The sequence below is a fragment of the Canis lupus genome, chromosome 11, assembly GCF_011100685.1.
Source record: "Canis lupus familiaris isolate Mischka breed German Shepherd chromosome 11, alternate assembly UU_Cfam_GSD_1.0, whole genome shotgun sequence".
NCBI lineage: Eukaryota > Metazoa > Chordata > Mammalia > Carnivora > Canidae > Canis > Canis lupus.
This window is the reverse complement of record NC_049232.1, coordinates 270,766-288,878: the sequence shown is the minus strand read 5'-3', so window position 1 is coordinate 288,878 and position 18,113 is coordinate 270,766. Positions and strand designations below refer to the sequence as shown.

General features: G+C 43.1%; 1 long non-coding RNA gene across 1 annotated transcript; it reads left to right on the top strand.

Annotated features, from left to right (window-relative positions):
* Positions 1-13,683: 13,683 nt before the first annotated feature.
* Positions 13,684-17,836, top strand: LOC119876759. Its single transcript, XR_005366333.1, has 3 exons — positions 13,684-13,949; positions 15,506-15,689; positions 15,838-17,836. It is a non-coding gene; the product is annotated as an uncharacterized LOC119876759 (long non-coding RNA).
* The last annotated feature ends 277 nt before the right edge of the window (positions 17,837-18,113 follow it).

The following is an 18,113-nucleotide window of genomic DNA, read 5'->3' as shown; positions in this document are numbered from 1 at the left end:
GTTCTATAGTTTTTAGGGTATAGATCCTTTACCTCGTTGGTTAGGTTTATTCCTAGGTATCTTATGCTTTTGGGTGCAATTGTAAATGGGATTGACTCCTTAATTTCTCTTTCTTCAGTCTCATTGTTAGTGTATAGAAATGCCATTGATTTCTGGGCATTGATTTTGTATCCTGACACGCTGCCAAATTGCTGTATGAGTTCTAGCAATCTTGGGGTGGAGGCTTTTGGGTTTTCTATGTAGAGTATCATGTCATCGGCGAAGAGGGAGAGTTTGACTTCTTCTTTGCCAATTTGAATGCCCTTAATGTCTTTTTGTTGTCTGATTGCTGAGGCTAGGACTTCCAGTACTATGTTGAACAGGAGTGGTGAGAGTGGACATCCCTGTCTTGTTCCTGATCTTAGGGGAAAGGCTCCCAGTGCTTCCCCATTGAGAATGATATTTGCTGTGGGATTTTCGTAGATGGCTTTTAAGATGTCGAGGTATGTTCCCTCTATCCCTACACTCTGAAGAATTTTGATCAGGAATGGATGCTGCGTTTTGTCAAATGCTTTCTCTGCATCTAATGAGAGGATCATATGGTTCTTGGTTTTTCTCTTGCTGATATGATGAATCACATTGATTGTTTTACGAGTGTTGAACCAGCCTTGTGTCCCAGGGATATATCCTACTTGGTCATGGTGAATAATCTTCTTAATGTATTGTTGGATCCTATTGGCTAGTATCTTGTTGAGAATTTTTGCATCCATGTTCATCAGGGATATTGGTCTGTAATTCTCCTTTTTGGTGGGGTCTTTGTCTGGTTTTGAAATTAAGGTGATGCTGGCCTCATAGAACGAATTTGGAAGTACTCCATCTCTTTCTATCTTTCCAAACAGCTTTAGGAGAATAGGTATGGTTTCTTCTTTAAACGTTTGATAGAATTCCCCTGGGAAGCCATCTGGCCCTGGACTTTTGTGTCTTGGGAGGTTTTTCATGACTGCTTCAATTTCCTCCCTGTTTATAGGCCTGTTCAGGTTTTCTATTTCTTCCAGTTCTGGTTTGGTCATTTGTGGTTTTCCAGAAATACGTCCATTTCTTCTAGATTGCCTAATTTATTGGCGTATAGCTGTTCATAATATGTTTTTAGAATCGTTTGTATTTCCTTGGTGTTGGTAGTGATCTCTCCTTTCTCATTCATGATTTTATTAATTTGAGTCTTCTCTCTCTTCTTTTTAATAAGGCTGTGCCAGCATTTTCTATTTGTGATGTTTAAACAAAATACACCAACTAAAAATATAAATTAACAACAACAACAATAACAACAATGAAACCAAAGGCTGTTTCTTTGAAAAGATAAAGTCAAAAAGAGAAAACTTTAAACATACTTATAAAAACAAGAGGACTCAAATAAATAAAATATGAAAGAAAGGAGCCTGAGGTAGTCTGGGTGGCTCAGCGGTTTAGCCCTGCCTTTAGTCCAGGGTGTGATCCTGGAGACCCAGGATCAAGTTTGACGTCGAGCTCCCTGCATGGAGCCTGCTTCTCCCTCTGCTTGTGTCTCTGCCTCTCTCTCTCTCTGTGTCTCTCATGAATAAATAAAGAAAGTCTTAAGGAAAAAAGAAATAAAGGAGCCTAAGTAACAACAAAAACACAGAAAAGTATAGGATTATAATATAATATTGAGAAAAATTATATTCCAGCACACTGGAAAATCTAGAAGAAATAAATTCCTAGAAGTATACCATCTTTCAAAATGCAATAAAAAGTAAATAGAAAATCTGAACAGATCATTAATAATTAAATTGAATCAATAATCAAAAAGCACCTGACAAACCAAACTGCAGGACCCAATGGCTTCACAGGTGATTTCTACCGAACTTTTATTCATTTTATTTATTTTTTAAAAAAATTTTATTTATTCATGAGAGATACACAGAGAGAGGCAGAGGCATAGGCAGAGGAAGAAGCAGACCCCATGCAGGGAGACCAAGGCGGGACTGGATCCCAGGACCCTTGGATCATACTCTGAGCTAAAGGCACTCAACTGCTGAGCCACCCAGGGATCCCAAATATTTTTTGTTTGTTTGTTTCATGTATTTACTTAAATTTCTAGTTGGTTAACATCTACCAAATGTTTAAAGAGTACTTAATGCTTATTATCAAACTATTGGGGGAAAATAGAAGAGGAAGAACTTTCTAATTTATTTTACAGGGCCAACATTATATAAATACAAAAACCAAATAAAGACACAAACAGTATATGGTTTCACACATATGAGGAATATAAAAAATAGTGAAAGGGATTATAGGGGAAAAGAAGGAAAATAAGTGGGAAAATCAGAGAGGGTGACAGAGCATAAGAGACTCCTACCTTTGAGAAATGAACAAGGGTTAGTGGAAAGGGAGGTGGGCAGGAGGTTGGGGTGACAGGCACTGAGAGGGAAACTTGACAGGATGAGCACGGGGTGTTGTACTATATGTTGGCAAATTGAACTCCAAAAAATATATACAAAAAATGAAAACAAAAATCTACAGGCCAATATCTCTGATGAATATAGATGTAAAAATTCCACAACAAAATTTTACCAAATGAAATTCAATATTAAACTTAGAAAATCAAGGGCACCTCTGTGACTCAGTCAGTTAAGTGTCCTGCTTCAGCTCAGGTCATGATTCCAGGATCCTGGATTGAGCCCCACATCAGTATGCCTGCTTCTCCATCTCCCTCTGCCTGCCACTCCCCCAGCTCGTGCTTGCTCTCTTGCTTTCTCTAAAATAAAATCTTTTTTAAAAAAGTTAACCACTATAAAGTGAGATTTATTTTATGGATGCATGGGTGGTTCAAAATTTAATCAATGTGATGCATCATATTAACAAGATAAAGAATTAAAACTATGTGATCCATTTCAATAGATGCAGAAAATGCATTTGAGAAAATATGACATACATTCATAATAATAATTCACAACAAAGCAGGGTTAGAGGGAACATAGTTCAATAATAAAGGCCATATATGAAAAAAGAAACCCATGCTAATATCAGATTCAGTGGTGAAAAAATGAAAGCCTTTCCTGGAAGATCAGGAAGGTGACAATGATATCCACTTTCACAACTTTTATTCATCATAGTGCTGAAAGAAGTAGCCACAGCAATAGGACAAGAAAAAGGGTAAGAGGTATCCTAATTGGTAAGGAAGGAAGAAGTAACACTTTCACTGTTTGCAGATGAGATAACATTATACATGCAAAACTGTAAAGACTCAACAACAACAACAAAAAATCTATTGGAACTGAAAAGTGAATTCAGTAAAGACATGAGACTCAAAATGAATATACAGGAAACTGTTGGATTTCTATACACTGATAATTAAGTACCAGAAGGAGAAAACTAAGTTTTAAAAATCCCACTTACACTTGCATGAAAAAGAATAAAATATCCAGGAATAAATTTAGCCAATATGGTGAAAGGTATACTGTGAAAACTATAATACACTGATGAAATAAATAAGATACAAAACAAATAGAAAAATATACCATGTTCATGCACTGGGAGAATTAATATTATTAAAATGTCCATACTATCCAAGGCAATCTACAGATTCCATGCAATCCCTACCAAAATACCAAACACTTATCACAGAACTAGAAGAAATAATTATATAGTATGGAACAACAAAAGACCATGACTAGCCAAAGCATTTTGAAAAAGAAGGAAAAAGCTTGAGGTATCACAATTCCAGATTTCAAGATACACTACAGAGCTATAGAATACCAAACAGCATAATAATAGAAAAAATCGACACATAGATTGATAGAACAGGAGAGAGAGATTCCAGAAATAAACCATCTACATCGGCAATTAAAGTATAATAAAGAGGGAGTTAAGATGGTGGAGAAGTAGGAGGACCTTATCTGTGCATCATCCCTCAAACATAGCTAAAATGAGTATCAAATCATTCTGAACACCCAAGAAATTGATCTGAGTACTGAAAGAACAAACTACACTAGAAGGAGAAAAGATATTGTGGAAGGTAGGAGGTGCAGCTACATGATTTGGGGTAGAAAAGAATCACTGTACTGTGGAGGGGAGGGAGCCTTGATTAGAGAGAGTGGAGAGAGAGAGAGATTGGGAAAGGGAGAGAGAGCAGGACATAGGGTATTACACAAGAAAAACACTTCGCCAAAATCATTGGGAAAATGAGAGGGGCTGATAATTGTAAGTTTTCACAAGCAGTAAAACTGAAAGTCTAAATTTTTAGAAGCCCATGCTATTGGCAGGGTGGAGCCTGGTGCTTCTATGGAGAAGGAGGGCAGAGGCCCAGGAGCACACAACGTGGCCTGAGGATCCCCTGTATCACAGTAAGAGAGACAGTTCTTCTTGCATTTAGGAGAGATAGCATTGCATTTCCAGGGAGAAAAGAGCCAGTGGGCACCATTAATCTGTCCCATTCATTATCATAGGAGCAGAGACACCTGCTCAAGTCATCTAACCTGAACACCAGCTTTTTGCTGCACTTACCATAAATTCCAAGCCCCTGCACTGTGGGCTGCCTCTGGGAAAAACCAGCACCAGCCTTTATGTGGTGAGACCCTTCCCCAGAGGATCAGCAAGTGTCTGTGCCATGCTGGGTCCCTAAAATTTGGAGTTTTGAAACCCATCGAGCATTCCTGAGATAAAACATAGGAACATAGTACCGCTGGGTGGGCAGATGGCTTAGACACAGACAGGGTGAAGGCAGGGATCTTATGGAAGTCTGGAATAAATGAGAGATTTTTGCTCTTCTATGAGGTGTTCCTAAACAGCAGTGGGGGTGAACTCTCTTCTCATGAGATGAGAGAGCCAGCTGATGCCATTTCCCCCCACCTACCAATAAGTACGGACAGACTTCAGTGAGCAGCATAGTACATACAGTAGAGGCCTGAGCCACTTACACCAAGCTCTATCCTTGTACTCTGGAGCGCTTCTGAACTAGGGCAAATGTACCTGAGAGACAGAGCAGAAGCATATCCCTCCCCTAGAAGATCAAGACAAAGCTTCCTACATGAATCAAGTCCACTGACCATAGTGAACTGGTCACTCACTACTAAAACTTCAACTTTAGCAGAAATAGGATCTAGCCTATTTTAACAAGCAGACCAAAATGCACCGAGTTAAAACTTGCTACACAGTGGAAAAGATCCAAATATTCCTCACTTGCAGGCAAGGAGTAACTGCAGAGGACTGACCTGAAAGATGCCAAAACACAATAGCAGAGTGCACAGAGCATGCACCAAAAACATTTCTGAAGATCCAGATCCTGGACAGTATAGGACCTTTTCTTAATACAGCCATTACTCTCAGAAGCAGGAAATATAACAGATTTTCATAAAACACAGAGACAGATACCTAAACAAAATGCCAAGACCATAGAATTCATCCACAACAAGAAAAAGAAGAGGTCACAGGCAGGGATTCTTTTTTTTTTAATATAAATTTATTTTCTATTGGTGTTCAATTTGCCAACATATAGAATAACACCCAGTGCTCATCCGGTCAAGTGCCCCCCTCAGTGCCCGTCACCCAGTCACCCCCACCCCCCGCCCACCTCCCCTTCCACCACCCCTAGTTCGTTTCCCAGTTAGGAGTCTCTCGTGTTCTGTCTCCCTTTCTGATATTTCCCACTCATTTTTCTCCTTTCCCCTTTATTCCCTTTTACTATTATTTATATTCCCCAAATGAATGAGACCATATAATGTTTGTCCTTCTCCGATTGACTTATTTCACTCAGCATAATACCCTCCAGTTCCACCCACGTCGAAGCAAATGGCGGGTACTTGTCATTTCTAATGGCTGAGGAATATCCCATTGTATACATAAACCCCATCTTCTTTATCCATTTATCTTTCGATGGACACCGAGGCTCCTTCCACAGTTTGGCTATTGTGGACATTGCTGCTAGAAACATCGTGATGCAGGTGTCCTGGCATTTCATTGCGTCTGTATATTTGGGGTAAATCCCCAACAGTGCAATTGCTGGGTCGTAGGGCAGGTCTATTTTTAACTCTTTGAAGAACCTCCACACAGTTTTCCAGAGTGGCTATACCAGTTCACATTCCCACCAACAGTGCAGGAGGGTTCCCTTTTCTCCGCATCCTCTCCAACATTTGTGGTTTCCTGCCTTGTTAATTTTCCCCATTCTCACTGGTGTGAGGTTTTGATTTGTGGTTTTGATATGTATTTCCCTGATGGCAAGTGATGCAGAGCATTTTCTCATGTGCGTGTTGGCCATGTCTATGTCTTTCTCTGTGAGATTTCTCTTCATGTCTTTTGCCCATTTCATGATTGGATTGTTTGTTTCTTTGGTGTTGAGTTTAATAAGTTCTTTATAGATCTTGGAAACTAGCCCTTTATCTGATATGTCATTTGCAAATATCTTCTCCCATTCTGTAGGTTGTCTTTGAGTTTTGTTGACTGTATCCTTTGCTGTGCAAAAGCTTCTTATCTGGATGAAGTCCCAATAGTTCATTTTTGCTTTTGTTTCTTTTGCCTTCGTGGATGTATCTTGCAAGAAGTTACTGTGGCCGAGTTCAAAAAGGGTGTTGCTTGTGTTCTCCTCTAGGATTTTGATGGAATCTTGTCTCACATTTAGATCTTTCATCCATTTTAAGTTTATCTTTGTGTATGGTGCTGGTGCAAGAGAGTGGTCTAGTTTCATTCTTCTGCATGTGGATGTCCAATTTTCCCAGCACCATTTATTGAAGAGACTGTCTTTTTTCCAGTGGATAGTCTTTCCCCCTTTGTCAAATATTAGTTGACCATAAAGTTGAGGTTCCACTTCCGGATTCTCTATTCTGTTCCATTGATCTATGTGTCTGTTTTTTGCCAGTGCCACACTGACTTGATGACCACAGCTTTGTAGTACAACCTGAAATCTGGCATTGTGATGCCCCCAGCTATGGTTTTCTTTTTTAAAATTCCCCTGGCTATTCGGGGTCTTTTCTGATTCCACACAAATCTTAAAATAATTTGTTTCAACTTTCTGAAGAAAGTCCATGGTATTTTGATAGGGATACAGGCAGGGATTCTAATCAAAACAGATATGCCTGAACCAGAATTTAAAATGACGATCATAAGGATACCTTCTGGGTCTCAGAAAAACATAGAAGACACCAAGAAGTCCCTTACCACAGACTAAAAGACCTAAAAACTAGTCAAGCCAAAATTTTAAAATGCTATAACAGAGATGTGAAACCAACTGATGTATTGACAAGAGTGGAAGAAGCAGAGGAATGAATCAGTGATAAACAAGATAAAATTGTGGAAAATAACAAAGCTGAAAGGAAAAGGTAAAGATAAATATTGGATCACAAATGTAGAGTTAGGGAGCTCAGTGACTCCATAAAGCATAACATTCACATCACAGAAATCCCAAAAGAAGAGAGGGGAAAGGGGGTAAAAGATTTATTTGAGAAAATTATAGCTGAAAACTTTACTAATCTAGGAAAGGAAACAGACATCCAAATCCAGGAGGCACAGAGAACTCCACTCAAATTCAACAAAAGCTGGCCAACACCAAGACATATCACAGTAAAATTTAGAAAATACACAGAAAAGGAAAGAATCCTGAAAACAGCAAGGGGAAAAAAGTTCTTAACCTACAAGTGAAGACAAGTAACTTTCTTTTTCTTTTTTTTAATTTATTTTTTATTGGTGTTCAATTTACTAATATACAGAATAACCCCAGTGCCCGTCACCCATTCACTCCCACCCCCCGCCCTCCTCCCCTTCCACCACCCCTAGTTCGTTTCCCAGAGTTAGCAGTCTTTATGTTCTGTCTCCCTTTCTGATATTTCCCACACATTTCTTCCCCCTTCCCTTATATTCCCTTTCACTATTATTTATATTCCCCAAATGAATGAGAACATATAATGTTTGTCCTTCTCCGACTGGCTTACTTCACTCAGCATAATACCCTCCAGTTCCATCCACGTTGAAGCAAATGGTGGGTATTTGTCATTTCTAATAGCTGAGTAATATTCCATTGTATACATAAACCACATCTTCTTTATCCATTCATCTATCGATGGACACCGAGGCTCCTTCCACAGTTTGGCTATCGTGGCCATTGCTGCTATAAACATCGGGGTGCAGGTGTCCCGGCGTTTCATTGCATTTGTATCTTTGGGGTAAATCCCCAACAGTGCAATTGCTGGGTCGTAGGGCAGGTCTATTTTTAACTGTTTGAGGAACCTCCACACAGTTTTCCAGAGTGGCTGCACCAGTTCACATTCCCACCAACAGTGTATGAGGGTAAGACAAGTAACTTTCGCAACAGATCTATCCACAGAAATTTGGCCAGCCAGAAGAGTGGCACTATCTATTCAATGTGATGAATGGAAAAAATATGAAGCCAAGAATACTTTATCCAGTAAATCTTTCATTCTGAATAGAAGGGGAGATAAAGAGTTTCCCAGATAAACAAAAACTAAGATTTTATGACTACTAAACCAGCCCCACAAGAGATATTAAAGGGGACTCTTTGAGGGGGAAAACAAGTAACAAAGACTAGAAAAGAACAGAGAAATTAACCAGAAACACTAACTTTACAGGTAATACATGTCACTAAATTCTTATCTATTAATAATTACTCTAAATTTAAATGGACTAAATGCTCCAATCCAAAGACATAATGTATCAGAATGGATAAGGGACACCAGGGTGGCTCAGTGGTTGAGCGTCTGCCTTCAGTTCAGGGCATGATCCTAGTCCAAGGATCGAGTTCTGCACTAGGCTCCCTGCAGGGAGCCTTCTTCTCTCTCTGTGTCTCTGCCTCTCTCTCTGTGTCTCTCATGAATAAATGAATAAAATCTTTAAAAAAAAGAATGGATAAAAACAAGACCCATCTATGTGCTGCCTACAAGAGACTTACTTAAGACCTAAAAACACATTGAGAGTAAGGAGATGGAGAATGACCTATCATGCTAATGGACATCAAAAGAAAGCCAGAGTAGCCAGACATACTAGATTTTAAACCAAAGACAGTAGCAAAGAGATGGAGAAAAATAGTATATGATAAAAAAGGGGTCTATCCAACAAGAAAATCTAACAATTGTAAATATTTATGCCCCCGACCTGGGAGCACCTAAATATATAAATAAATTAATAACAAACCTAAAGAAATTCATTGATAACAATACAATAATTGTAGGGATTTTAACACCTCTGTTGCAGAAATGGACAGATCATCTAAGCATAAAATCAACAAGCAAACAATAGCTTTGAATGACACACTAAACCAGATGGATTTAACAGATATATTCAGAATATTTCATCCTAAATCAGAATACACATTCTTTTTGAGTGCACATGGGATATTTTCCAAAATATTTCACACACTGGGTCACAAGTCAGCCCTCAACAAGTACAAGACTGAGATTATCATATGATGCTCCACAATGTTATAAAACTTGAAGTCAACCATAAGAAAAAATTTGGAAAGAATACAAATACATGGAGGTTAAAGAGCATCCTACTAAAGAATGAATAGGTTAACCAGGAAATTAAAGAAGAAATTTATAAGTCAGGAAAGAACAGACATTGGTGAGGATGCAAAGAAAGGGGGACCCTCTTACATTGTTGGTGGGAATTGAAGCTGGTGGAGCCACTCTGGAAAACAGTATGGAGGTTCCTCAAGAAGTTAAAAATGGAGGTACCCTATGACCTAGCAAATGTACTATTATGTATTTACCCAAAGAATACAATGATCTGAAGGGGTACCGGCACTCCAATATTGATAGCAAAGTCCACAGTAGCCAACTTATGGAAAGAGCCCAGATATCCTTTGACAGATATATAGATGAGGAAGCTGTGGTAAGGAGGTCAGGGCAAGATGGCAGAAGACTAGGGGTCCTTGACACACCTGGTCCCACTAACTTACCTAGATAACTTTCAAAACATCCTGAATACCTATGAATTCAACCAGAGATTTAAAGAGAGAACAGCCGGAATGCTATAGAGAGAAGGGTTTTCACTTCTAGCAAGGTAGGAAGGTGGAAAAAAAAAATAAAAAAGAATCAAGTGGGGAAGGGGAACCGCAAGAAGCTGCATCCTGGACAGTAAAGCCCAGCCCTGCAGAAGCCAGAACTTTAAAAATCCACACAGGAGTCTCCCTGGATGGAAAAGTGCTCAGCAGGGAAATTGGGCAGAATTCCAGGAGGGGCAGTGAAGCCTCCAGTTTCCTGGAGTCACTATTAGTGGAAGTGTGCCTGGGGGAAAGTGCCCCACAAAGTGTGGACCCATCTTGGTAAGGGGCTGGAGCCTGCAGCCTAGGGCATTTGGGAGAAGCCAGTTGGTTAGGCAGGCCAGCCCCAGATGGAGGTGGTAGTGCATCTGCTGCCTTCGGGAGCTGCATCCCCCGGGAGCTCTATTCCAGCAGCACAAGGTCCTGGATCCCCAGGGAGCCAAGGTGACAAAGCCCATGATCCTGCATTCCCCCTGGGACAGCAGGAAGCAGGGAGGGCACAGGACAGTGAGAACTCTCCTGCCACTGGGTGACCTGCAAGCTGTGCAGATCAGTGGACTTGCACCTGCCCTGGGAGCATCTAGGCCAGTGCAGACTGGGAGACTGCATTAGTTACTACCAGGGAGCTGACTCCAGAGCTGGAGATCTTGTGGCTGCAATTGTTGTTCTTCCTTGTTTCACCTTGCGCCTGGGAGAGGCCAGCTGCCAGGGAATAGAGGCATCACAGGATTAAACAGCTCCCACAGAGCTGTGCACACACTTGAGAATCAGCACAGCAGACCCCTCCCCCAGAAGACAAGCTGGATGAACAGGGGAAGAGCAAGGTCTTGACCAAGAAGCGCTGGAAAGCTCCAAGGGAAGTCAAGGGATTTTAGAATATAGAACTAGAGGGTACTCCCACCCTTCCCCCCTTTTCCATTGCAACTCATTTTTATGTCAAACTAAAATTTTTCAATATTTTTCTCTTTTCCCACCTTAACTACAATATTATACACTTCTTCATTTTTAGGTTTCTTTCTTTTTGACTTTCATATTTCTACAATTATATGTCTTACATATATTAACTTTTTTTAAAATTTATTTTTATTGGAGTTCAATTTGCCAACATACAGCATAACACCCAGTGCTCATCCCATCAAGTGCCCCCCTCAGTGCCTATCACTCAGTCACCCCAACCCCCTGCCACCTCCCTTTCCACCACCCTTTGTTCATTTCCCAGAGTTAGGAGTCTCTCATGTTCTGTCACCTTCTCTGATATTTCCCACTCATTTGGTCTCCTTTCCCCTTTCTTCCCTTTCACTATTTTTTATATTCCCCAAATGAATGAGACCATATAATGTTTGTCCTTTTCTGATTGACTTATTTCACTCAGCATAATACCCTCCAGTTCCATCCACGTCAAAGCAAATGGTGGGTATTTGTCATTTCTAATGGCTGAGTAATATTCCATTGTATACATAGACCACATCTTTACTATTTAAAAATTTAATTTAAAAATGAAAATTTAAGAAGTTTGTTGGTGGCTGTCTGAGCTGGGTAAAAATACATATTGCATCTATATGCACAAAAAATAATGTGTAGGCTAATTCTCTTTTTAGTTCTTATTACAGGGAAAATTCTAGAAATGAGCACAGAACAGGCAAGAAGTGAATCAGGAGCCAGGGTTCTGGTGCTGGCTTGTTCACCAAACATCTGATGGTTGACTAGTCAACTCTCCTCACTCAAAAATGTTCACCTTTAAAATGGTTGAGTTGGATTAGATTGAGGTTCCTTCCATAACATCGTTTGTGTTCAGACCCCAGGTCATAGCAGGCAAGATGAGAAGGCGAGTGCTGGTGACCAAGCTCAACTACGAATATGTTAGTCATGAGCCCAAGAGTTTCTTTAATCTGGCTTCCTCCTTGCCAGATGTCTTTTCAGTTGCCTCTCTTGGCCTGAACTGGAGAATACGATTTCTTTTTTTTTTTTAATTTTTTTTTATTTATTTATGATAGTCACAGAGAGAGAGAGAGAGAGAGGCAGAGACACAGGCAGAGGGAGAAGCAGGCTCCATGCACCGGGAGCCTGATGTGGGATTCGATCCCGGGTCTCCAGGATCGCGCCCTGGGCCAAAGGCAGGCGCCAAACCGCTGGGCCACCCAGGGATCCCTGAGAATACGATTTCTAATGGGGGTGTCCCCTTGTGGTGATGTCCAGGGAGGACCCTAATGTCTCTTGGCCCTGTGTATACAAGGCACTGTATTTACAGAGCTGCACCCAGGAGATCTTGGAGCAGATGGTCTGTGGCTTCAACTATTCCAACTCCCTAGATAATTATCAGTTGCACCAGGCCACCAAGGATCAGTGCTGTTCTGAGCTGTGTATGGGAAGAGGGTTCTCCACCCAAATATGGCCCCCACACAAACATGGAGAGAAACCTGGGACCCTCCCATAGTGTTTCCACATGAGTGTCCCATGGCCTCAACCACAAAGTGACCTGAACTTCCACACCTAGCCACCAGCTACGTGATGAAGTGGGAAGACACTCTTCACCTATGTTGGAATGGTGCAGAATATATTTAATGTTTTTGAGGGTTTGGGGAGGGGTTGTTTTGTTTTGTTTTTCATGACCTGAGGCGTATCTTTGCGTTTTATTACTGTTTTTATTATTTCACCGACTCATCCCAGATAGCCTATGTAGAACCCAGATCCACTGTCCCTGCAGAACTTCTCCAAGCCCTTACAAATCATCACACTAAAGAGGGTGATTTAATGAAAAAGGAAAGGGTGGGATGAAGCCATTCTATATGTTTCTCTGTAACCTGTTCTCTCTCAGAACACACCAAATCATTGTAGGCCCAACAGGTCTATAACCAACAGGTTACAGATATTTGCAGTACTCTGTAAATGACGCTGTCTGCCACAGTGATTCAGCCTTTTAAGGCCCTTGGCACTTGACCTGATGCCATTCTTTTGCCATTTCTGCAGTGGCCTTACGTGTCCTCACAGACTGTTTTAGTTGCTAGATCTGCCATAACATGGAACCCCAGATTAGGGGGAAGACCTCTGATTCCTCCTGGCCCCAGTAGCTGACTCTGTATTTTTTTAGAGATCCACCCGGGAAATATTTAATGAGCTGCTCCAAGGGTTCAACTACTCCATCTCTCCTGAGAAGTACAGGTACATTAGGCCACCAACTACATCAAGTGTCGGTCTGGGGTGAGAACAGGTCCACATTCATGCCCATTGTCAAGACCCAAAGATGATAAGGACAATCCCAGAACCCAGACTAGAAACAACTTGCTCCCCTGAGGCCTGCTGAGGAACGTGGTTTTCCCCTGACCCTCTTTCCCCATGTCAGGAACAGACCAAGTCACATCAGCTTAGGAGAAATGCCATGCAGCCCATGCTGTGGAGAAATCTCAGGCCTAACATATGTGATCTTGAACAGCATTTGAGATTCTAACCCTCCGAGTTCTATCGGCAGTGGGAATGTTTACTGATGACTCAATGGCATACTGGTCTTCATAAAAGCTATTAGCTGAGAGAAACGCTGTTGTTGCTCAGGTAACATAATGTGTTGAAGTTACCAACGGTTTACCATGTCTCCCCTAAAACCAATGGTACTTTGAAGCCTGTAACCTTTTTCTGTGTGGGCACTCAAGTCCCTTGTCCTGTACAAGGTCCCAAAGTGATGGGAGTCTTTAGTCTGAGCGCCAGACCCTGATCTTCCTAGTGGTTCATGGTTTGGAAGCTGACTATGGTGCCCCTCCTTGTCTCTCTTGTGTGAAAAGGAATCAACCCTGCCCCTGGGTGAGGCCTGCACCATGCTGATGCTCAAGGAAGACATGATGGAGAATTTTATACAGTCCCTGTATATTCCATATTCCATATTCCAGTATAGAAACCTCTCAAACATCTCAATAATTACCTGCATATACCAGGTGTTCATCACAGCCCAACAGGTTCTGGGCCAGCAGTTCAACAGGTAAGTGACCACACCATGCACAGCACAGGGGGTGAGGCTTGCCTCTACTACTGGTATGTTTGGGAATGTCATTGCACCTCTCTAAGTTTCCTTTTCCTCTCCTGAAATGTGATGTAGTAAGAAGATGAACTTCATGGGGCTACTGTGGGAAATCATGGGAGAAAAACATGGCATAGACTTACCTGGTGCCTGGCTCAGTAGAAAGGGCTTCTGGACATGCTGGGCATGTGTAGTAGTTCTCTCTCCCCAGTGAAGAGGCTCTGACATCAACCCTCATGGCCTGTGGCCCTTCCGCCTTTACAGAAGTGCATGGGAAGGAGGCAGTTTTCCTATTTGTAAAGGACTTCTGGGATTCCATCTAACTGGTCCTGCTACTTGTCCTTTAAGTGACCAGATTAGAGGTCACTGGGGGCAGGCAGAAGAGCTCAAAGTCCACTCAGTATATGGAAAGTACTGGTTGGAATTCCTTCATCCAATAATATATATTATGCATCTAGTATTGAAGACACATTTCTAGTCACTAAGATAATTGAAGGAATAAAGTAGATACAATGTCTGGGTCTCAATTCTAATCAGAGGGTCAGACGGTCAATCACTCTACACGCCATAAGCACCCATGTCCATAGTTTGTTAGATGTGACATCTTCATGGCCATCTCGAGTGAGGAATGGATCCACCTGTATTTGGGCCATTATAATGGACGATAAGATCAAGTAAGGGCACTGGGTGTCTCAGTCAGTTAGGACTCTGCCTTCAGGTCAATTCATGATCCTGGGTCCTGGGTTTGAGCCCTACATTGGGCTCTCTGCTCAGTAGGGAGTCTGCTTTTCCCATCCCCTTTGCTGTTTACCCTGCTTGTGTTCTCTCTCTCTCTCCAAATAAATAAATATACTTAAATTTTTTTTAAAGATCAAGTAAAACTTTGATTGATCTTTAGGTCCAGAAGGAGGGCCTTGCTGCCTCCACAGAGCACATTGGGAGACTACAGGGGTTGTGGCTGGGGAGGGACTTTCAGAGCCATGGAACTCCCAGATCTCTTGATTTCCATTTGGGAAGCCTTCATTTTGGGGACTTCCTGTGAAGAGGCAAATGAATCAAAGGGAGCTGCAAATGGGGTTCCAAGCCCTCTGGGAAGCAGAGCACAGTCTGGGCTGATTTGGTGCCCCAAACACCCATCCCTTCAACTGTCCTATTTTGCTCTACCTGCCCCTCTCCATACCACCTCTGCTGACCACCACACCTGGGGCTAAGAACAGAAGCTGTGGTGAGCAGACCACTCACCAATCTGCCACAAACCTAAGCCCTGGTACTGTTCTGCATGGAGTATGGAGTAGACGAGGCCCTTGGCCATGGCGAGAAAAGGATAAGTAGAAAAACAAGACTCATATAGGTTTTCTGGATGACCAGACCTTCCACTGCAAGGACAGCTATAGAAGGGTTGGAAGTCAGGCTGGGGCCATTCTCTGGAACCCATACAGAAAGAATGGTGCTATGGGAGTACCGTGTGGAAGGAAAGACCAGGCCTCTGACGCTACTCCACATGTGACTCTCCCCAGCACCTTCTCTCCCATCTTGGATACCTGGCCTGATGAGAAATTGCAGGATACCTGCACTATGCCTGTTTCAAAGTAAAGGAGGCCTGTGTGCATGCGAAGTTGCATGACTGGGACCTGAAATACCATGCCCTCCTTATCCTGATGCTGTGGGAACTTCTGGAGCTCACTGAGGCAGAGGCAGAGGGTAAGAAGGATTGCAAGCTGGGAAGACTATCTGGGATGGGGTTCAAGGGGTGGTTGTTCCTTTAACAGACATGGGATCTGTCCTGTTTTTGGAAGGGCACAGGGCAAGTCAGTCATGTGGACTAACATTTCTCTTTATCCTGTGCCAGTGCCAGCTCCATGGCTCCTTCCAGCTGCAGAACCAGAGAAAGGGTCTCCGATGGAGCTAGAGACACCCCTAGCTCTGTTTCAACCATCACCTCAAACGTCAGAGCCAACATCACCTCCATCAGTTGTTCCCAATCTGGAACAAGGGATTACATATTCTTTTGCATGTGTGCCTGGTCCTGAGCTGAAGTCAGTTTGACCACCAGATTTCCTGAGAATTGTGACTCCAACCCTAAAACTAGAGAGAGGCAACTCCAGCCCCAGAGGCTACCTGTCACTGGTGGGTAACTCCCAAGAACCAGTTGCATGAGGAGAAGCCCGGCCTCACGGACTTCCCTCCCAAGTTGGTGGCAGAGAAATTTACATCCATGGATGCAATGAGCAGCTGGGTTCTCAGGGCAGGGCTAGGGCAGACTTTTCTTCTGCTATCCTCTGCCCCAGATCTGCCTTTCCCTGATGTGGGCTTGTATGGCCTGGGTCCAAATCTCAGTTCCATCACTTATCAACCACATCAACCTGTCCAACTCCTCAAACCCAAGCTTTCACCGTTCAGCTGCAGACTGTGTCCTTGGGTGGGGGAGGGAAATTCATGGTGTGTGTCCAAGTCCACGGGTCAGACATCCATCTGCCTTGGAGGCCGAGCACCCTCTGCACTTATTAGGCAACTGATGTGTGCTTAAGTACAGGAAAGGCAGACAAACCTGTGGTTTAGCTATCCTGTGAGAATGTGCAGCTGAAAGGGAAGTAGGACCAGAGGGATGAACAGTTGGAGGGGAAGATGCCCCCTTGTGAGGAGCCACCTTGAACTGCTACCTGGAGCTTGAAGTTAGGGAGAATGATCAGGATGCAAATGCCCTCCTTCCATCCCCTGCCAGTATCTTCTGGCTCATCCTGTACTGGGTTCCCTCATTGAAGAGGAATGAAATGCAATCCAGGGACTGCAACCGGGCTCAGGCTACATTCTCAGCTTGCTGAGCTCCAGCTCTGACCTGAGGCCATTAGTCTTGCCTGTGAAATGGCTGTGTGAGTGAACATCCCCCTATTCTCTAGGATCTGTTCAGGAAGGTGCTGCCCCATCAGTGCCTGGGCTCCATCTGGTCCAAGCAGAATAAGCCTGGCAATGAGCATCTGGCACACACAGTCTGTGCCACCATCATCAAGTTCGGTGGTCTGGCCAACTGCATCATCACCACCTGCCTTGACAACCCAAGCATAACATCCCAGGACAGGTCCATGGTGGTGGAGCACTGAATCAAGGTGGCCAAAGCATGCTATGGGAGGTCTAGCTAACATGCTCTCCTGAGCCTGGGGAACTGCTCTTCCCTTTATCAGTTCTCAAGGTTGAAGTCTCTGGTCTAAGCTCTTCCTTCCAGGGACATGCTGACCTTTACTTGCATGGCCCAATGTTGGGATGCTCAGTTCCTACCTGGCTCCTTCCTTGAGTGAGGTAAAATGCCCACTTTCCCTAGCAGTGCTACTCGTTGGGTCTTCCGTGTGCCCTTCTGCAGGTCCCTGGACATCTGTCTCATCCAGGAGGGGAGACTGACACTGAGGGTACTGTAGCTCTTGGGAAAATAGGGCTCTTGCTACCCACCTGACAGCTCATTATCTTCCCTTCCCAAGCCTGTCAAATCCTGTGGAGCTACTCACTGCATGCCATCCTCTCTGCTCTGCAGAGTGCCTCAATTCACTGCCTAAAGAAGACATGGGCCAAAGTTTCCTGGTGAGTGGGCCTCTTTCCAGAAGGACCAGGACAGATGAGGGATCTCCCATATGCCTGTCCTTTCTGCACCCCCTCAGTCAGCCTGGACTTCCTGAGAGGCAGCAAACCTTGACTACAGGACATGGGCAGGCAGGCAAGCAGGTGATTTTCTCAGCCTTCGTGGGGACCACCATGCCTCCTGCTTTAGAAATCATTTTTCCCAAATGTGGGATGCCTGGGTGGCTCAGCAGTTAAGCGTCTGCCTTCAGCCCAGGGTGTGATCCTGGAGACCTGGGAATCAAGTCCCGCATCGGGCTCCTTGCATGGAGCCTGATTCTGCCTGTGTCTCTGCCTCTCTCTCTCTCTCTCTCTCTCAGTCTGTATGTGTCTCTCATGAATGAGGAAATAAAATCTTATAAAAAATCATTTTTCCCAAATGTCCCTATTTTGGGTGACTGGGCTGAGCTGAATTAAAAGTTTTCAGATGTGTACTTTATAGCAACTAAAGTCTCTGCCCAATTGAAACCGAAATCAACCAAAGCAGAGCTGTTCAATTAATATGGGAATGGGGGCACT